The sequence below is a fragment of the Schistocerca piceifrons genome, chromosome 9 (genome assembly GCF_021461385.2).
Source record: "Schistocerca piceifrons isolate TAMUIC-IGC-003096 chromosome 9, iqSchPice1.1, whole genome shotgun sequence".
NCBI lineage: Eukaryota > Metazoa > Arthropoda > Insecta > Orthoptera > Acrididae > Schistocerca > Schistocerca piceifrons.
The window spans coordinates 52,223,858-52,246,615 of NC_060146.1; the positions used below are offsets into that span (position 1 = coordinate 52,223,858).

Consider the following 22,758-nt stretch of genomic DNA (forward strand, 5'->3'; position numbering starts at 1 on the left):
CGATACATTCTTTTCCTTTCTGATACTACGGAGAACCTCCCAATTCCTTGCCTTATCAGTCCACACTTTTTGCCACTGCTAGTCGCTGCTGTTTTGTCGAAGGATGGCATTCTGAGCCCGTGGCTGTGTAAAAAATACAGGTTGATTTTTACAGAGAAGACAACAGTAAGCAGCCACTTTTAGCAATGCTATTTATTTTTTTGAAATAGCGCCGTTATCATTTTCGAACCGAAAGGTTCATCTTCAAACGGTTAGTTTACGTTAAGACACATTTTAAATTAGCTTTCACTTTTTGTTTCTCCAAATGACGAAATTTCCTTGGGGTGGTGGTGTCGTTGAAAAAACCGCGTCATTGCGTTCCAGTGCTGACTGCTTGCGATTATGCAGCAGCGAAGAATGTATGATGCACTTTTTTTTAAGCATATTTGTACACATAATCTGCAATACCACTCACACACCAAGAAATTTCACCAGATGCAATTATGTACACAAAGATGGCGGTATCGCAACCATAATAATTGTTACGGTTGTTACAGTTTATGACATACTCAGTACAATCTGAAAAATATGTAAAAGTCAGCTAACCGGTTGCATAGATTTTCTATATACCTTGACCATGTTTCGTCACCTCTAAGGGTGACTTCATCAGAAGGTAATGTAATTACATCAAGAACATATTGTCAAAGATGTACAGTGATTTAAGAGCTGAGTTGCTCAAGTCTTACATTAAAATGTAAGACATAATGTTCTTCAAGAAGTCAAACGTTAAAACAGAAGTACCACCGGTGTGGTCACCTCAGACATTATGTCTTATATTTTAATGTATGACTTGAGCAACTCGGCTCTTAAATCACTGTACATCTTTGCGATATGTTCTTCATGTAATTACCTTACCTTCTGATGAAGTCACCCTTAGAGGTGACGAAACCTGGTCAAGGTATATAGAAAACCTATTCAACCGGTTGGCTGACTTTTACATATTTTTCAAATTTGTCTATACGGTTGCTGCAAACGTCAGCCATGTTCAAAGTTGTACTCAGTACAATCGCTATTTCTCGTCAGTTAGACTAGGTGTAAACAGCCTCAGTCTAATATTTCTACCTATCCTTCACTGTACAAAGAGCCGCTACGTCCACTTTAGCTGACAATTTTTAAAAATAGGACGAAACATGAGGGCCCAAGCACGTTTGGGAATCGGTTGTGTATAGATTGGAGCGAAAATCGATTGCGTAGTTGGAAAACAGGCAACCAGAAGCGGATTTCCAGAATTGATTTTGGAGTATTTACATGACCACCCAGAAACGGTATTGGGAAATCGGTTTGCGAAATTCGGTTTTGTGAGGCCTATGTAAACTAAGTGACTATCTGTTCGAGTAATCAGGTGCGTGCGTCCGTGCATGTGTGCGTGCGTGCGCGTGTGTATAAATTTGTTAAATATTTCAATATGTGGTCATACAACATTTTTTGGAATTATTTAAGTACTATCAATACCCTTCCATATCAAATTCATTGCCGCGCGTAGTGGCCGCACGGTTAGATGCCCCATGTCACGGATCGTGCGGCCCAACCTGTGGTGTCACCGCCAGACACCACACTTGCTAGGTGGTAGTTTTAAATCGGCCGCGGTCGATTAGTACATGTCGGACCCGCGTGTCGCCACTGTTAGTGATGGCAGACCGAGCGCCACCACACGGCAGGTCTCGAGAGACGGACTAGCACTCGCCCCAGTTGTACGGACGACTTAGCTAGCGATGCACACTGTCGAAGCCTCGCTCATTTGCAGAGCAGATAGTTAGAATAGCCTTCAGCTAAGTCAATGGCTACGACGTAGCAAAGCGCCATTAGTAGTTTATTGCCTGAATCTACAGAGTCTCACTTGTATCGTCAATAGCGATGTACAACAAGGATGGATTAAAGTTAAGTATTCCAGCAGCTACGTACTTTTCTTTATAGCATTCATTACGTATCCTGTTTCAGACCTATCTCTAGCCTACGTGAGTTAACGCGTGCCTTTCGGCTACTTCCGAGTGGCGTGGCTGTTAACCTACGCCACAACACAACCCGCCATAAGTTCGAGTCCTCTCTCGGGCATGGATGTGTGTTAGTTAGTTTAAGTAGTGTGTAAGGACCGATGACCTCATCAGTTTGGTGCTTTAGGAACTGACACACACACACACACACACACACACACACACACACACACACACACATCAAACTGATTAAGATTTTTCAGCGCTTAGCATTTTCAGCTGTTCGACCATCATCGCTGAAGAGTTGCAGCCGCCGCGATTGCGCGGCAAATATGAATTTAAACTAAACTTGCAAAAGGCGCACGACCTGCAACAATTTAAATTTGGTTGCTTCATTTTCAGGCCAGCAGAGAAGCGGAGCAGTGCAATTGCCAAATATTGTCGTACTGAATTTTGACTTAAATCCCAACATGAGACTTGGCCTGGACTAACGTAGATACTTATAACACTATTTTTGTGAACAGTAAAGAGTTTTGGCTACGAAGTCTTTAGCGACGTATTTCTTGAATAAAAATCTCTCGGTGTACATGCCGCGTCAATTCAGGATAAAATTCCAAGCTTTCGACCACTACCTCCATGGTCGTCGTCAGGGCTAAAACTGACTGTAGTAAACTAGCGAGGCTGCATTTGATGAAACCAGAGTAATAGCCCAAGCATCAAATTACTGGGACTCTGTGATCCGGGAAGCAGTCGAAATTAGACTCAGCGATAGTAACTTTAACAGAGACAACGGCTATGGACTTAGCAACACCTGGAAGGGTGCACTGGATAAAGAAAAATCGCAGAGGAAAACTTCCAGCACTTTACATGCAGATTCAAGGGATTGCGCTGCAAGCAACGCGGGATAGAAACTACATCTATGGAAGTAGAGGGCACCACTTCACTACGCGCCACATCGCTATTGCTATGACGTATTCCAGCCAATCAGAAGCCGTCCTTTGCATGTAAAAGTGGGAACATCGCTAGTTCACGGCAGTTAGTTTTAGCCCTGACGACGACCACGAAGGTAGTGGTCGAAAGCTTGGAGTTTTATCCTGAATTGACGCGATATGTGTGTGTGTGTGTGTGTGTGTGTGTGTGTGTGTGTGTGTGTGTGTGTGTGTACGTGTATGTGAGCTTGGGTCCTTAGTTACGTTAAGTAGAGTGTAAGTCTAGGAGTTTGGTTCTTTAGGAATTGACACACATCTACATACGAAATTCAGTAACATTTATCAGCACTTAGCAGTTGGATTATTAACTGGCGAGCGGTTGGGGGTGTGTGCATGCACCCTTTTTACCGTCGTCTGTGTCTGCACTCTGGTATGTTTTAGTCAGTGGCAAATTCCCGACTAATAGTCGACTTTATCGCATAGGACTGGCCACCTCCCCACTCTGCCCCGACTGTCAGCTCGAAGACACCGACGAACACCGTCTTACGTGCCCCCTGAAACGAAACGTATGGCTCCTCATCCAACGAATCGTGGGCTTTTACCTCCGTGCCCCGAATTTCCTGTTGTTGCCCAGACATTTCACTACCCTCTTGCTAAGCACCATACACTGATCTCGTTTCGAGGACAGGCTTTAGAATACCTCTTTCAGAGTGGTCCGCATACAGTCCTTGACTTCTAGTACAAGGTTGTGACCGCGCATAGCACCCTCACCCGAAAACCATCTTACCGACAAACTTTTGCCGGTTACCTCCGCAGCGTCTTCCTTGACCCTCCTCAAAGTTGGGGTGTGCCATGCCTACCTGTCACATGATGCAACACCCTTATCCACGTTCTCATGCATCGACCAAAAAAACAAATAAAAAAACAGAAACAGGAAGAAGATAGAATATGTAATATTTTGTTGTATTTAATGTTTTTCTAATATTTTTTAACTAACAGTCATTTGTATATGTTTAAATGGTACCTTGAAGAACTCTTGCATAGTGTATATAAATGTACTTTTAGTTTGTTCAATAAAGATCATAAAAAAAAGTGGTCAGCGAGATAGCACGTCAATTTTAAGAACCCGGGTTCGATTCCTGGCTGGGTCAGAGATTTTCTCCGCTCAGGGACTGTGTGTTGTGTTGTCCTAATCATCATCATTTCATCCCCATCAACGCGCAAGTCGCCGAACTTGCGTTAAATCGAAAGACTTGCACCAGGCAAACGGTCTACCCGACGGGAGGCCCTGGTCACACGACGTTATTATTTGGTTGTTCATTTTAAGGCTAGAAGAGAAGGGTAGCAGTACAATTTCCAAACACTTTTTTACTGAAACTTCCTGGCAGATTAAAACTGTGTGCCCGACCGAGACTCGAACTCGGGACCTTTGCCTTTCGCCGGCAAGTGCTCTACCAACTGAGAGCTTCTGTAACGTTTGGAAGGTAGGAGACGAGATACTGGCAGAAGTAAAGCTGTGAGGACCGGCCGTGGGTCGTGCTTCGGTAGCTCAGTTGGTAGAGCACTTGCCCGCGAAAGGCAAAGGTCCCGAGTTCGAATCTCGGTCGGGCACACAGTTTTAATCTTCCAGGAAGTTCCATATCAGCGCACACTGCGCTGCAGAGTGAAAATCTCATTCTGGACTTTCTTACTGAATTTTGTCGTAAAGCCCAACATGAGACTTGGCCTGGACTAACGTAGACACTTAACAATGCTATGTTTGTGAGCGGTAAAGAGTTTTGCTATATAAAGTCAATGAAAGCATAAACTAATACAACAGTAAATTATTTTTCTGGCAGACAGTATTACTACAGATGCTAAATGAGTACCACGCAGGCGTCTTTAGGTTTCAAATGTTATAGTACTATTCTAGTACTAAAATAATCAACCCTAGGCGGAATGAAACACTATTCGATAATTGCGATTAAACGCATATAAGCAGGAATCGTAATATTAAGATTTTTAAAGGCAGTCTACAACAACTCTTAACAGTAAAAATGTATTTAACCGGAAAGACAGCATAACAACCCATCATGTGGCACCTGCACGGTAACATTTGGCAGATTGGGGTGAAATTTGGTGGCAGTGAGATGCCATTAGGTGTCGTTACAACCCACATGACCGGCCGGATAGGGGACTTTCTCTGCCTGGGGACTGGGTGTGTTGTCCTCTTCATCGTCATCATCATCATCATTCGTGACAGTGGCTAGACCGGATTGCGTAAAAAATTAGACTGCGTAAAAATTGAAACTTTGTACTGGCGTTGATGGCGGCGCAGTTGGGCGTCCCACAAACCAAGCATCCCCCACAAACTTTCGAGCATTGACCTTGTTTTCCCACATGCGACTACACATTGCTGTTTGAAGCGTCTGCCAGCCAGAGCGTGGTTTGCAGCTTTGAGGAAGACTGTAGGCATCCCTGAACCGAATTTCAAAATTCTGCGTCGAAATGGGAGACATTTACGGGGCTTCAAAACAGTGGTCTTTTAACTACAGCGCTATTACAAATGATTGAAGAGATTTCATAAATTCACTGTAGCTCCATTCATAGACATATGGTCACTACACACTACAGATCCGTAGAAAAACTCATAAAATTTTGTTCGGCCGAAGCCGCACTTCAGGTTTCTGCCGCCAGAGCGCTCGAGAGCGCAGTGAGACAAAATGGCGACAGGAGCCGAGAAAGCGTATGTCGCGCTTGAAATGCACTCACATCAGTCAGTCATAACAGTGCAACGACACTTCAAGACGAAGTTCAACAAAGATCCACCAACTGCTAATTCCATTCGGCGATGGCGTGCGCAGTTTAAAGCTTCTGGATGCCTCTGTAAGGGGAAATCAACGGGTCGGCCTGCAGTTAGCGAAGAAACGGTTGAACGCGTGCAGGCAAGTTTCTCGCGTAGCCCGCGGAAGTCGACGAATAAAGCAAGCAGGGAGCTAAACGTACCACAGCCGACGGTTTGGAAAATCTTACGGAAAAGGCTAAAGCAGAAGCCTTGCCGTTTACAATTGCTACAAGCCCTGAAACCCGATGACAAAGTCAAACGCTTTGAATTTTCGGCGCGGTAGCAACAGCTCATGGAAGAGGATGCGTTCAGTGCGAAACTTGTTTTCAGTGATGAAGCAACATTTTTTCTTAATGGTGAAGTGAACAGACACAATGTGCGAATCTGGGCGGTAGAGAATCCTCACGCATTCGTGCAGCAAATTCGCAATTCACCAAAAGTTAACGTGTTCTGTGCAATCTCACGGTTTAAAGTTTACGGCCCCTTTTTCTTCTGCGAAAAAAACGTTACAGGACACGTGTCTCTGCACATGCTGGAAAATTGGCTCGTGCCACAACTGGAGACCGACAGCGCCGACTTCATCTTTCAACAGGATGGTGCTCCGCCGCACTTCCATCATGATGTTCGGCATTTCTTAATCAAGAGATTGGAAAACCGATGGATCGTTCGTGGTGGATATCGCGATCAGCAATTCATGTCACGGCCTCCACGCTCTCCCTACTTAACCCCATGCGATTTCTTTCTGTGGGGTTATGTGAAATATTCAGTGTTTAAACCTCCTCTACCAAGAAACGTGCCAGAACTGCGAGCTCGCATCAACGATGCTTTCGAACTCATTGATGGGGACATGCTGCGCCGAGTGTGGGAGGAACTTGGTTATCGGCTTGATGTCTGCCGAATCACTAAAAGGGCTCAAATAATAAAGTGATTGTAGAGCTGTGAAATCGCTTCAATCATTTGTAATAACCCTGTATATAGCGCAGTGTACAGATGTCATAAAAGTAGGGTTGACTTTCTTCGGTCTATCTTTGGCCATATTCGAGTTGAGGAGCCAGCTGTGCTTCGACAACTGGACGTGTTTCTGCGCTGAGCTCGTCATCAGGAAACGGCGAGGCAGATAGCTGGACGCAGGAGCTGTCAGCTTCCGGCCTCGAGGCTGTGGCTGCCCGGAGATTGCAAATCACCGAGGCCGCCACGTGCGAGACGTCAACGACCACTGTTTCTCGCCGCAGCCGTCAACCACCGGAAATCCGTACCGCTTGCCTGTGTACGCCGGTGACGCATCTGTCACAACAATATTCCGGTTCCATCTGGGATGCCGGCAGTGTCGCAATTAGACAACGTGGTTAGGACGTCTGACGAGACATTAGCCACCCCTCAGAAGGTACCGCGCTAATACCGTCTAGCACCGGGTCTGGACTTGGTAGGGGGCTCAACTCTGCGAGTAAGAGGGTCAGGAAATACCTTTAGGCAGGCGGTATCCAGCTGGAGGCATTCATTCGTGGTGAGGTACCGCAGAGCTAGGAAACAAAATAGTCCAAGACATTCACTATGTGGCTAAAATCGCCTGATTCAGAGGGACAGTCGAGGTTCAGTTTTGAACCTGAGTGTTCATCGAACCAGGTACGAGGGCTGGTGCTGCTTGAAAGACGGGAGTGTGCACAGTATGTGTGGCCAATCCGCATTCGTGCGGTACTGATTTTCTGCCTGCGGAGCTCTTTCATGTGAATGGAAAAAATCTTTTATTTCACATATAACCCCACTAAATACCATTCTATCAAGCGTTGCTCGTGTCGTATCCCATTACTATAGTAATATCTTAGTTCATTGACTCAACTATTGTTACATTTTCTTCTGTATTCGTGTCTGAAAAAAGTGACCATCTTGTAGATATACAGCCCACCCCCGCGATCAGCAACCGACAAACAGCAAGCATGTGGTTCCACAAAATTTCGGGCGAACTTCCGGATGTTTGCAACTTCCTGCCGCAATATTTCGACGCAGAATCTTCTGGTCATCTTCAGGGGCTACACAGAAAGCGTGATAATTTCGAAACAGGATGTGTCCGTCGGGCTGCGCATGTAAGAGGAACGTCAGACACAGCCATTACATTCCACAGTTCACTTTACTGCAATTTCGCAAGCTGTCAGCCGTAAACATAACATCACTTTTCGTTTATACGAACTCCACAACTGATCGAGGGAGACCTGCTGTCAGTTCAACAAAGAAGAGCTAGTCTTTATTCGTTTATTTTTCAGTTAATGTGTGATGCTTGTCTTTACTGTTAGTAGATATGCTCTTATTTTATGTACGAGTATACAATTACGGTACGAAGGTGTGCGAAGTGATACTAGCACTGGTGTTTGTCTGAGCACCTACTTTTGAACTAATTTGTACAAAATAAGAAACTGCTTGATTACAATAATATGTTATACTGATGGTATTTAAGGGTTGCACATTCAAAGGTAGAAAAGAAATTAATTCACTCCCGGGACATTTACAAACGCTATACTGCGAAATGCAGTGTAATGCACAGTTAAAGTATAGATTTAATCAAGTTGGTTTGGAAGAGATCTACAAAACGTAATTGGACGAGAAGAAACATCTCACGTTTTACAGATGTGTTTTACTGATGATTTCATCATTCGGAAACCCTTATGTATTGTAACATATTTTCAGTCGGTGAACTGTATCAAAACACAAATGAGAACACGAATTACTGAAAAACTGGAAAACTCTTTGCGTGTCCCAACAACTTCGGTCGGCATCAACACTGACTCACGTAGTTCAGTCTTGCCAAGCCATAAGTCCCACTAAGACTGTTTCATTAAATTATCTATTTATAGTCATAAACAATGAGCTTCGTGAAAACTAAATTGCGGGACGAAATTCGTTAGTGATGCACGTGAAATATATGTGAAAATATAGTAAACATATGCGACATGTGTGAATGTGGGCAAAGTCACTGGGAAAAAACTCGACTGCTGAATGGAAATGAACCACAATTGGTTCGCAGTTTGCTTACTGTCTGGAAAGAAACACTGCTGTCGGACCGGACGGGGGGCGGGGGGGGAGCCTTGAGTTTGGGTGGGGGTGAATATGGTAACTGAGAAAGGGCATGAGCAGAAGGACACAGTGGGGGAAGGGGTGGAGAGAGCGGGAAAGAACAGCTGGACTAATAGTTCAGTTCTATTAGTCCATTTGATGAACTATGTACGAGGGCAGCACTGGGCAGTCAGCTGGTCAATTGTAAATTTAATCAATGCCGGATCAGGTTCCAACGTCAGACTACAGTTTTCCTTTTTTTTTTTTTCTTTCTAGATATATAACTGTTAGCATGACCTTGCCGATGCCGGGTGGGCTGCGAGTTTCAGCGATACAGATAGCCGTACCGTAGGTGCAACCACAACGGAGGGGTGTCTGTTGAGAGACCAGACAAACGTGTAGTTTCTGAAGAGGGGCAGCAGCCTTTTCAGTAGTTGCAGGGGCAACAGTCCGGATGACTGGCTGATCTGGCCTTGTAACACTAACCAAAACGGCCTTGCTGTGCTGGTGCTGCGAACGGCTGAAAGCAAGGGGAGGCTACAACCGTAATTTTTCGCGAGGGCATGCAGCTCCACTGTATGTTTCACTCATGATAGCGTCCTCTTGCGTAGCATATTCCAGAAGTAAAATAATCCGGATCTCCGGGCGGGTACAAGTCAGGAGGATGCTGTCATCACGAGAAATAAAACTGGCATTCTACAGATTGGAGTGTGGAATGTTAGGTTAGAAAATTTAAAAAGGGATATGGATCGGGTAAAATGAGATATAGTGGGAATTAGTGAAGTTCGGTAGCAGAAGGAACTGGTCAGGTGAGTACAGGATTATAAATACAAAATCAAATAGGGTTAATGCAGGAGTAGATTTAATAATGAATAAGAAAATTGGAATGCGGGCAAGCTACTGTGAACAGCACAGTGAACGCATTATTGTAGCCAAGATAAGACAGGAAGCCCACGTCCACCTCAGTAATACAAGTTTATATGCTAACTAGCTTTGCAGATGATGAAGAGATTGGAGGAATGTACGATGGGATAAACTGAATTACTCAGACAGTGAAGGGAGATGAAAATTCAAGAGCGTTGTGGAACTGGAATTCGATAGTACGAAAAGGAAAAGGGATAATAGCAGATGAATATAGACTGGGAGCAGAAAATAAATGAGGAAGCCGTCACTTAGAGTTTTGTACAAAGCATAATTCAGTCATCGCTAACACTTGGTTTACGAATCGTCAAAGGAGGTTTTATACGTGGAAGAGATCTGAAGACATCGGAGGGTTTCGAATTGATTATATAATGGTAAGACAGACATTTAGAAACCAGGTTTTAAATTGTAAGACATCACCACGGGCAGATGTGGAAAAAGGTAGGAAATTAAGAAGATGTGACCTGTATATGTTGAAAGAACTAGAGGTTGCTGAGAGTTTCTGAGGGAGAATAAGCCAACGTTTGACTAGAACAGGGGAAAGTAGGGGAGAGTAGCTTTAAGAGATGAAATAGTGAAGGCATCAGAGGATCAAATATAAAAAGGTAGTAGAAATCCTTGGGCAACACAAGAAATATTGAATTTAACTGATGAAATGAAATTTGAAAATGGGATAAACGAAGCAGGCGAAAGGGAATACAAACGTTTAAGAAATAGGAGTGACAGGAAGTGCAAAACTGCTAAGCAGGAGTGTCTAGAGGACACACGTAAGGATTTAGAAGCATATTTCACTAGCAGGAAGATAAATAGCGCCTACGGGAAAATTAAAGCGCCTTTGTGGAAAAGAGAAGCACCTGTATTAATATCAATAACTCAGACGGGAAACCAGTGCTATACAAAGATGGGAAAGTTGAAAGTTGGAAGGGTCTATACAAGGGAGATGAGCTTGAAGGCAATGTTATAGAAAGGAAATTGGACGTGAGGTGGGAGATATGATACTGTGAACAGAATTTGACAATCTCTGAAAAATATAAGTGGGAAAAAGGCTCCGGAGGTAGACGATATTCCGTCAGATCCTCTGATGACCTTGGGAGACTACAAGAAGAATGTGGTAATGCCAATTCCAAAGAAAGCTGTTGCTGCAGGTGTGAAAATTATCGAAATATTAGTTTAATAATTCATGATCGCAAAATACTAACACAAATTCGTTACAGAAGAATGGAAAAACTGGTAGAAAACGACCTCGGGGAAGATCAGTTTGGATTCCGGAGAATTTCAGGAACACGCGAGGCAATACAGACCCTACGACTTATATTAGAAGATAGATTAAAGACAGACAAACCTACATTTATAGCATTTGTAGACTTAGAGAAAGCTTTTGACAATGTTAAGTTTAATGCTCTCTTTGAAATTCTTAAGGTAGCAGAGGTAAAATACAGGTAGCGAAAGGCTGTTTACAACTTGTACAGAAGCCAGGCGGCAGTTGTAAGAGTCGAGGGGCATGAAAGGGAAGCAGTGATTGAAAAGGGAATGACACAGTGTTCTAGCATATCCCAAATATTATTCAATATGTACATTGATCAAGCAGTAAGGAAACAAAAAAAAATTGGGAGTTGGAATGAAAGTTCTGGGAGAAGACATAATAAATTTGAGGTTTGCTGAGGAGATTCTAATTTTGTCAGATACAGCAAAGGACTTGGAAGACCAGTTGAACGTCCCACGCCCGGGTTCCCGGGTTCGATTCCCGGCGGGGTCAGGGATTTTCTCTGCCTCGTGATGGCTGGGTGTTGTGTGATGTCCTTAGGTTAGTTAGGTTTAAGTAGTTCTAAGTTCTAGGGGACTGATGACCATAGATGTTAAGTCCCATAGTGTTCAGAGCCATTTGAACCAGTTGAACGGAATGGATAGGGTCTTGAAAGAAGGATATAGGATGAACATCAACAAAATCAAAACAAGGGTAATGGAATGTAGTGAATTAAATAGTGTGATGCTAAGGGATTCAGATTAAGAAACGAAACACTTAAAGTAGTAGATGAGTTTTGCTATTTTGGCAGCAAAATAATTGTTGTTTGCCGAAGCAGAGAGGATATGGAATGAGGACTGGAAATGACAAGAAAAGCATTTCTGAAGAAGAGAAATTTGTTTTCATCGAATGTAAAGCCTTTTCTTAAAGTATTTGTCTGGAGTGTAGCCATGAATGGAAGTGAAAGAGGGACGACAAACAGTGAAGATAAAATGAGAATAGAAGCTTTCGAAATGTGGTGCTGCAGAAGAATGCTGAAGATTGGGTTGTAGATCACATAACTAATTAGTAAGTACTGAACATAATTGGGGAATTGGGGAAACTATAAATTTGTCGCACAACATGTCCAAAGAACGGATCGGATGGTAGGACACATTCTGACACATGAAGGAATCACTAATTTAGTATTGGAGGAAAGTGTGAGAGGTAAAAATAGTAGAGGAGGAAGAGATGAAAGATGTAGTATGCATTAGTTATTCAGCGATGAAGAGACTTGCACAGGACAGAGCAGCATGGAGAAGAGATGCGTCGAATCAGTCTTTGGAATGGAGACTACGAAAATAGAATTTACTATTTATTTCAGTATTTGATCAGTAAAATGGTTGATGGTGGCTGAAGTAGAAGAAAGGAAGGTTATAGTTTAATGACGGAAAAGCTGAATCTGGGTGGCTGGACCGTCTTCCTCCGGGATTTGAGTCCAGTGTATTGACCGCTACGCTACATCGTTCGGTGGAGAGGATACTTGAAACAACTCCGACGGAACAGGGTTGGAGAATGTAGCATCGTAAACAGTTTACCACGCAACTAGCATCACGACGCTGATCGCTGAGGACATTGTTCTCTATAGAATAGCATAGTCGCTGTACGATCGCAATGAAATGCAGAAAATCGTGAGCAACATTTTCTGTGGTGTCACCGCCAGACACCACACTTGCTAGGTGGTAGCCTTTAAATCGGCCGCGGTCCGTTAGTATACGTCGGACCCGCGTGTCGCCACTGTCAGTGATTGCAGACCGAGCGCCGCCACACGGCAGGCCTAGAGAGACCCCCTAGCACTCGCCCCAGTTGTACGGACGACGTTGCTAGGAATGGTTCACTGACAACTACGCTCTCATTTGCCGAGACGATAGTTAGCAGAGCCTTCAGCTACGTCATTTGCTACGACCTAGCAAGGCGCCATTACCAGTTTATATTGAGATTGTAATTATGTATCATCAAGAGCGATGTTCTCCAATTATGGATTAAAGTTAAGTATTCCAGCCGCTACGTTCTTTTCTTCATAGTATAACTCCTTTAACTGTTCCAGACCTCACGCCAGTCTGCGTGAGATTAAACGCGTACATTTCGGCCTCCTCTAGCAACACGGTGTTGGCTCTTCTGCCAACACATCATTTTCCACTTGGTGTAATCAGTGATAGTTGTATTTAAAGGCGGATAAATGTAAGAGAGTGCCTTTGAGAAACAAAGCCTGTAGTATCTGATTACGAGATTAACGGTGAATATCTTGAGCACGTGAAATCGTCAGTGGCAGGAACGGATAAGCAGACTTGATGGATAACTGCTCAGGCCTTGGTGGGGAGAAAAAGTTAATAGTTATCTCCCTTTGTTCCAGTGCTGCCTGCTTAACATTTTTATCATGAAAGATAGCGTGTTATCAAGCGATGCAACACGAAAAACGTCAGTTTACGAGTAGCACGTAGCGTACTTTTTAGCATTTTTTCCTCGTGAGCCAACGATTATGCGTTTCTTGTTGAGGAAGCAAAACTGTGTTATCAGGAAGGTTTTAGTTTCTACTATGCCGCCGCACTGTTCTACCGAGATTCAACCTGCCATCTAGTGTCATCTGAGCTTATTGAACACATTATTACAGATGACATTGTTTGATACTGTGTTGTCACCGCCAGACACCACACTTGCTAGGTGGTAGCCTTTAAATCGGCCGCGGTCCGGTAGTATACGTCGGACCCGCGTGTCGCCACTATCAGTGATTGCAGACCGAGCGCCGCCACACGGCAGGTCTAGAGAGACTTCCTAGCACTCGCCCCAGTTGTACAGCCGACTTTGCTAGCGATGGTTCACTGACAAATTACGCTCTCATTTGCCGAGACGATAGTTAGCATAGCCTTCAGCTACGTCATTTGCTACGACCTAGCAAGGCGCCATTATCAATTGCTATTTATTTTGTGATGCATGTACCGATGTTCACCAATTATGGATTAAAGTTAAGTATTCCAGAAGCTACGTACTATTTTTGCTACTATAAAGACCTTGTCCTGTTCCACACCTCACGCCATCCTGCGTGAGCTTAAACGCGTGTCTTTCGGCTACCTGTCATAGTGGATTGGCTGTCTTGCCAGTCCACAACAGATACCATCAGAGGGGAGCGCAGAATCTTAAAGAGAATCCGACAAAACATGATTCGTCGTGGCGCATTAAGTAAGGAAGTTGATGATCGTCACAGTAATTATTTACTCTCCAATAGTGTAGACGTAGATTAGATTTCCATTATGTTCTTCTATTGAAGTGTCAATAAACTTTTCCGAACTATTGTATTTTGGTGTTTCATTTAGTCTACCGAATGTGTAGAAAGTGCATAATACTGTGGGAACTTCATTTCACATTTCCGGCTATAAGTTCCTTATACGAAAATGTTTAAGTTTTCATTCTGTTCATTCTGCCAAATTTTAAACGGAATTCTGTTACACCCTGTATACAAACCCAGAGCGGAGATGATTTTTTGATGTTGTTGTCAGCAACCACGTGGTGAGTTATGGTGATGTGGGATTAGCGTCGTAATATTATTCTGACGATGACTACGTTATACAGCCGGCGAGCATTATTGTTCAGCGTGGCAGAATGGGAAGTTCAACGAAGTTCAAATGGTGACTTCAAACTGTCGAAAATGACTGCACAAAAGCATACTGTAAATACTGTAAGTGCAATATTGTGCTAAAATCTATCGTTTAAAACATCTTTCATCCTCAGAGCAAAGCATCTGTAGTAAATGTTAAGTGATGTTTGATGTGGTGTAAGGAATAACATACTCGACAGTTGATTAATGGAAACGAATGATTTGGACTGACGAATCACTCTAAGACTTGTGGAAAGCCGGTGGAAGAGTTTCGCTTTGGCCAATGCCCGGAGAACGATGATGCCAGCCGTGATGTGTAGTATTAACAGTGAAATACGGAGAAGGTAGTATAACAGCAGACGGGTGTTGTTCGTCGTCAGAGCGTGTTATCCTTACTCCAACTAAGGGGAGTACGGCGTCAAACTCGCGGACTTGGAGCAGGAGAGGCACCACAGGATATTTTAGTTCCCACTGCCTACAGTTTTACAAATAAAATCACAAGACTTTGTCAGCATGACCAGGAACACTCATAGCAGTGGAAGTTCAAAAACATAACAAAATTTTTTTTTGCATGTGAAATTTCATCATTTTTTCACTTACGCACCTATAGCATCTCTTACTATAGGTACACTTTTCTTCATATGTAAGACAGATTCTTCGATGAATTTCGTACAGCATACAAACCATACTCACAGGTGTATGAAACTCTAGAATTTATTTAATTTATGAAAAAATGAATGAGGTTTTACGCTTTAATCTTCATTTTTAGAAAAAACTCAAATATTATAGTTAATTATCTCAAGTTTTAGCACAGTTTTAATAGAATTGGAAAATTATAGAGTTTTGCTCTAAGGAGTTTATGTTTAATAAGCATACAAAGTTTGAAAGTAATAGAATGTTTAATTTGGATTTTACATGTATTTAAGGGGGAAATTTGTGTTTTGCGAAAAATGCCCGTTAAAGTTAGTTTCTGCTTATATTTGGCATTCTTTTAGAACTGTGCAGCACCGTAAGCAGGTTGTTTTTCATTTTCTAAATCAGTTTTCCTCCTTTTCACATTCCTATGATGCACTCTTCTTGATTTTATCACCTCCAAAAATGATTTATCTGCTTTCACAATTCATTCCGGGCTTGGTTCCCATTTTCTCTAAAACATATTTCCTGCTTTGCACACCATCATTAAAACATGAAACTACATCATAAACACGAATAGCAAGTGCACAAAAATGGTTTTTCCCAATCTTTCCCATACTCATTGGTTAATACTTTTATTTGCGTTTTTGGTACCACCATGAATAAATTTCTTCAGTAAGTGTTTTCATTTGCAAGGCCCCTGCATATACGTTTGATGGCGTCCATTATAGTAGTTGGTAGAGAATTCCTGTGACATATTCTTCACCAGCAACAATTGACCTTTGGTAGCTACATAATGATTCACTTCCTTTTGGGCATAAATTGTGAATGAGGTTATTGTCTGTGGACATTCTGTGGAAGTATAAGGCCAAAACTGCTTGCTTCATATTCTTGAATTCCCCTGTGGTCCTTCTTATTGCCAAGACATAATATGTCTGTAGCTTGTTAATTTCTGCATCCGTCGGTCGCCCTCTCTCTTTCATTCCCATCCCATTTGATCTTTTTCCTGACAAGTCTTGTCTCAGCCTTCTAAGTCCAGTGCCAAATCTTTTCTGTACATGTCCCACACATTCTAATTTCTGCACAGTAATCTCAGTTCCATATGGAGCACATTTTTGAAGAAAAAAAAAAGGTTCAAATGGCTCTGAGCACTATGGGACTTAACTTCTGACGTCATCATTCCCCTAGAACTTAGAACTACTTAAACCTAACTAACCTAAGGACATCACACACATCCATGCCCGAGGCAGGATTCGAACCTGCGACCGTAGCGGTCGCGCGGTTCCAGACTAAGGCGCCTAGAACCGCTCGGCCACTTCGGCCGCCCACATTTTTTAACCTCAAGGAAAAACTTTACTATCACCAGCATCTTGGTACACCTATAATCTCTCAATCTTATAATCTCTCAAATATATATATTTTATACATTAAACTATTCAGAAGGATGTGCGCCAATAAAAGCATATTTTTGAAAAATCGAATATCTTTAGACTTTTGACGTTCTACCCCCCTTAAGCAAATGCTAGATGGGGAAGAAAATGGACACATTTTGCAGTATTGTGCACTGCGTACAGTAAAGGAACGGTTCAGTGACGAGGATTGTTTGTATGAGCATGAGAATGCACCCTGTCATTATCATCTGTGGGGCAATGGTTAATGGACAGTAACATTCTTGCAATGCACTAGCTTTCCCTGATTACCGAACTGATCCCAAGGTAACACCTATGGGATGAGTTAGAACATACACTTCGCCCCAGACTGCAGCGTGAAACGTCACAGCCTTCTCTCATTTCGGTTCTTGAGAAAGAATGCGCTGGTAATGAGTTCAAAGACTTTCACACACCTCGCTGAAAGTGTCCACAGCAGGGTCCAAGCAGTCAGAGGCGAATGGTGGACACACCCCATATTGACGTCCATTACTTGGACAAGTGCGAAAATATCGCACTATCTGTTTATCACCTCAGGCATCCAAATTTCTCACAACAATAATACACAGAAGAATGGAAAATAAAATTCATGGTGTGTTAAATGACGATTAATTTGGCTTTAGGAAAGGTAAAGGCTCCAGAGAGGCAGTTCTGACATTGAGGTTGACAAGGGAACCAAGACTGAACAAAAATCAAGAAACAACGATTTGCCAACCTTAAAAAAGCGTTCGAAATGTAAATGGTTCAAGATGTTCGAATTCCCGAGGAAAATTGGGGTAAGATATACGGAAAGACGGATAATATGCAATACATACAGGCGACAAGAAGGAACAATAAGAGTGCAAGACCGGGAAGGAAGTACACGGATTAAAAGGGATGTAAGACAGGGGATTTAGTCTTTCTTCTGTTCAACCTGTACATCGAAGAAGCAGTCAAGGGAATAAAAGGAAGGTTAAAGACTGAAAATACGATTCAGGGTGGAAGGACATCAATGATAAGAGTCGCTGATGACATTGCTGTCCTCAGTGAAAGTGAAGGAGAATTACAGTATCAGCTGAAAGGAATGGTCTAATGTGTATAGATCATCGATTGAGAGTAAGTGGAAATAAAGGCAAAGTAATGAGAAGTTCCTGTATGTGAACAGCGAGGAACATAAGGCCTAGTGATAACGATGTAGATGAAGATACAGAATCGTTATACCTTGGCAACAAAGTAACGCATTACTGACGGAGCTAGGAGGACATCAAACGCAAGAAGGGCATTCCTGGCCAAGAGAAATCCACTAGTGAAAACATAGCCCTTAATTTGAGGAAGACATTTCTAAGAATGTACGTTCGGAGCACAACATTGTATAGTAGTGAAACATGAACGGCGGAGAAACCGGAATAGAAGGGAATCGAAGCATTTGAGATGTGGTGCTGCAGAAGAATGATGAAATTTAGGTGAACTGATACGGTATGGAATGAGGAGGTTCTCAGCAGAATCAGCGAGTATAGGAATATATGGAAAACGTTGACAAAAAAAGGGACAATATGATAGCACACGTACTAAAACATCAGGGAATATCTGCCATGACAGCAAAGTGAGAGAGGATAAAAATTGTAGAGAAAGACAGAGATTGGAATATATCAAGCAAATAATTGAGGATGTAGGTCCCAAGTGCTACTCTGAGATGAAAAGGTTGGCATAGGAGACGAATTCGTAGCGGATCACATTATACCAGTCAGAAGACTAATGATTAAAAAACGGTCTATACCAATCATTTCACCACTGCGTTATGCCAGGTCGTACAGTAACATACAACACTCAAAACAGTGCAACAAATCTAAGGTTTCTGTGAATGAAGATATGGTGTTGTTGCCACGGACACCTCTTCTGCCCAATTCTATTCAAAACCTCATCACTAGTTATGTGATCTGCCTATCTAATCTTAAGCATTCTTCTGTAGCATCACATTTCGAAAGCTTCTATTCTCTTCTTGTCCAAACTATTTATCGTCCATGTTTCACTTCCATACATGGCTACACTCCATACAAATATTTTCAGAAACGACTTCCTGACACTTAAACTATACTCGATGTTAACAAATTTCTCTTCTTCAGAAACGCTTTCCTTGCCATTGCCAGTCTACATTTTATATCTTCTCTACTTCGACCATCATCAGTTATTTTGCTCCCCAAATAGCAAAACTCCTTTACTACTTAGTGTCTCATTTCCTAATCTAATTCCCTCAGCATCGCTCGACTTAATTCGACCACGTTCCATTATCCTCGTTTTGATTTTGTTGATGTTCATCTTATACCCTCCTTTCAAGACACTGTCCATTCAGTTCAACTTCTCTTCCAAGTTCTTTGCTGTCTCTGACAGAATTACAATGTCATCGGCGAACCTTAAAGTTTTTATTTCTTCTCCATGGATTTTAATACCTACTCCGAACTTATCTTTTGTTTCCTTTACTGCTTGCTCAATATACAGATTGAGTAGCATCGGAGAGAGGCTACAACTCTGTCTCACTCCCTTCCCAACCACTGCTTCCCTTCCATGTCCCTCGACTCTTATAACTGCCATCTGATTTCCGTACAAATTGTAAATAGCCTTTCGCTCCCTGTATTTTAACCCTGTCACCTTCAGAATTTGAAAGAGAGTATTCCAGTCAACATTGTCAAAACCTTTCTCCAAGTCTACAAATGCTAGAAACATAAGTTTGCCTTTCCTTACTTTTTTTCTAAGATAAGTCGTAGGGTCAGTGTTGCCTCACGTGTTCCAACATTTCTACGGAATACAAACTGATCTTCCCCGAGGTCGGCTTCTACCAGTTTTTCCATTCGTCTATAAAGAATTCACGTTAGTGTTTTGCAGCTGTGACTTATTAAACTGATATTTCAGTAATTTGCACATCTGTCAACACCTGCTTTCTTTCGGATTGGAATTATTATATTCTTCTTGAAGTCTGAGGGAATTTCGCCTGTCTCATACATCTTTCTCACCAGATGGTAGAGTTTTGTCAGGACTAGCTCTCCCAAGGCTGTCAGTAGTTCTAATGGAATGTTATCTACTCCCAGGGCCTTGTTTCGACTCAGGTCTTTCATTGCTCTGTCAAACTCCTGTCAAACTCTTTGCGCAGTATCATATCTCCCATTTCATCTTCATCTACTTCCTCTTCCATTTCCATAATATTGTCCTCAAGAACATCGCCCCTTGTATAGACAATCTATATACTCCTTCCACCTTTCTGCTTTCCCTTCTTTGCTTAAAACTGGGTTTCCATCTGAGCTCGTGATATTCATGCAAGTGGTTCTCTTTTCTCCATAGGTCTCTTTAATTTTCCTGTAGGCAGTATCTACCTTACCCCTCGTGAGATAAGCCTCTACATCCTTACATTTGTCCTCTAGCCATCCCTGCTTAGCCATTTTGCACTTCCTGTCGATCTCATTTTTGAGACGTTTCTATTCCTTTTTGCCTGCTTCACTTACTGTATTTGTGTATTTTCTCCTTTCATCAATTAAATTCAGTATCTCTTCCGTTACCCAAGGATTTCTACTAGCCCTCGTCTTTTTACCTACTTGATCCTCTGCTGCCTTCACTATTCCATTCCTCAAAGCTACCCATTGTTCTTCTACTGTATTTCTTTCCCCCATTCCTGTCAATTGTTCCCTTATGCTCTCCCTGAAACTCTGTACAACCTCTGGTTCTTTCAGTCTATCCAGGTCCTATCTCCTTAAAATCCCATCTTTTTGCAGTTTCTTCAGTTTTAATCTACGAAGATATGGTATAAAAGGCGAATCAGAAAGACAATAATGAGGATGCTGACTCTGCCTGACGAGATATGAGGAAGCGAGTGGTTATCGCAAAATAGTAGTGATTAACAGGAAACTTCCCAGTTTACAGGCCTTCAGCAATCAGGTGATACATAATAGACACATAGCCTCCACGCTTCAGTGCTACTTCTCACGTGAAGTTAGAGCCTTCTTTTCGTTAGTGGGCTAGCGCTGTATCGCCACCAAACATCATTAATCGCAGTGGCTACTGCAGATGTAAGGATTCTTGATGATTCACAAGCCGCACTGCAAGGAAACTTCATGAAAAAACACTGTCCTTATTGACATGCATAGACATATAAATCTCGCGAAGCACTGTACAGTGTATTGTGAAGAGATAGCTTTGATTGTGGCAGTGGAGAATAGGTGTGAGCAACATCAGCGACACACCTGACTAAAAGACCAACCATATAAGCAGTCGCCGAGCACTGAATCGAATGTAATCATGAAATGAAACATGACCACATTGCTATTATTGTGCAAACACCAAGTTTCTCTGACAACATAATTAAGGAATCGATCGAAAAGCAGATTCAGAAACCCTAAAAACTATAGTGGAGGTTTCAATTTAAACAAGGCTTGCTGTGTGGCACTCAGTTTGTTATAATTTAACTACATTAAATATTCTACAAAACAGTCCTTTTCATTTTTCCGTAGGATTAATAGTTGGCACATGCCGAGCGAGAGAACATGAAAATCTTACACTCAATTTTTGAAGGTACTGAAGATTGCATAACATCCATCGATAGGGGCATCTGAATCTCTCTGTGTATTAGACAGCACGTGACATTAAATTATAATGCTACGCACACTCCAATAGAGTTCAAACAAATAATAACAATTACATTATGTTCTGCCAATAGCTACTTGTCTCTCAGTATGTCGTTGAGGTACTATTTCGATAAGTACTTCAGTACTGATTTGTTAAAAAAAAAATGTTAACTTCATCATTAAGAACTGCTCGATCTACATCATGTTAATATTATTTCATTACATGTTTCCCTAATACTGCAAAGTCTTGCGTGTCTTATTTGAAAAATGAACGGCTACGTTCTAGACCACCAGTATAAAATACACGCAGCAGCGACACAAATGTTATATGAAGAACTTCTGCTTTTCGATTACCGGAAAAGATAGAGCAGTAACAATGGCACTGGTGTCGTATTCAGGTAGGACTTTGTTCAGACCCGTGTCCGGTCACCCAAATCAGCCTCTGCTCGGTGAACTGCAAAGGTTAGTCCCCCTTCCTATTCTTGACCATTCCGCCACGATTTCGGTGAGGCATTATACTCTGACCTCCTGTCCTCTTTTCCTCTTCTCTGCTGTTCGAAACTGACCTCGTTCTTTACTGCCTACGAAACAACGCTATTGAATTCCATGTACTATTTGAGGATCTCGCTTTCACTGTCCATGAGAAGCAGTTAGATGACTTCGTCGATTTTCGCTGCGGAATAAAGCAGCCCCAGTGTTGGAAAACTGCCAAAGACGAGACGGAGGCCCTCGATTCTTGCATATTAATGGGAGCGATCATTCCTTCGGTACAAATGTAGAGAGGCGTGCTCGCACAAAGACGCTGCAGCAGTTGTGTGCGGTCAGTTTTCCGATATGCTGTAAACGCCCCAATAAAAAGGGGCCCACAGAGGTCGGGCCCCGAGCTCTCATAACTCTTTCATGAGGACTTTTTTACGTTCGCGCAATAAAGATTTTTGTGTGAGAGATGTACTACGGTCTTGTGCAGAGGCCTATGGCACTTTTCTAGTCGCTCTGTATAAAATGGGTCCATTCTGTTGAAACGCGTATGTATTCAGTACCAGCGATGGCGAGGCATGACAGAATCTCTGACCAGAGAGTTATTTATCGTTGCTAGTCTGCGCTTGACCGCGCGAGAGTTCAGTTGCGAGTTGTAAGTTGCGAGTGGCACTCTGTAGGCAGTAGTAGTCTGGTACATCGGTTTGTACGTAGCGAGTTGTACTCAGTCGTTGTTGTGTGCGAGGAGTCGGCGGGCGTCGACATGGGTCTCTGGTCAAGATTCAGGACGAGGTGTATTGTTAAATAAGGTAATGAAGCTGCATTGCGCGCATTAGATAATGTAATGTATGTTTATTGTAATTAATTTGTTCAAGAAATACCCCAATAATAATTTTGTTTTCAAACCAATCATTTTTAAGAAAACAATCATTCAATTGAAAGAATATTTCCCATGCATTTCCTTAAAGAAAAGATTCACTTAAATTCAAAGAATATTTGCGATGCATTTCCTCCAAGCTATGGAGAAAATAAGAGCAGAATTTAGAGATGCAGTTTTACTGAGGTAAGA

General features: G+C 42.4%; 1 protein-coding gene and 1 non-coding gene across 2 annotated transcripts in view; one reads left to right on the plus strand and one right to left on the minus strand.

Moving 5' to 3' along the window:
• LOC124716987 overlaps positions 1-22,758 on the minus strand; it is a 225,313-nt gene that overhangs the window by 147,254 nt on the left and 55,301 nt on the right. The window lies entirely within an intron of this gene.
• Positions 4,437-4,511, plus strand: Trnas-cga. Its single transcript has one exon. It is a non-coding gene; the product is annotated as a tRNA-Ser (tRNA).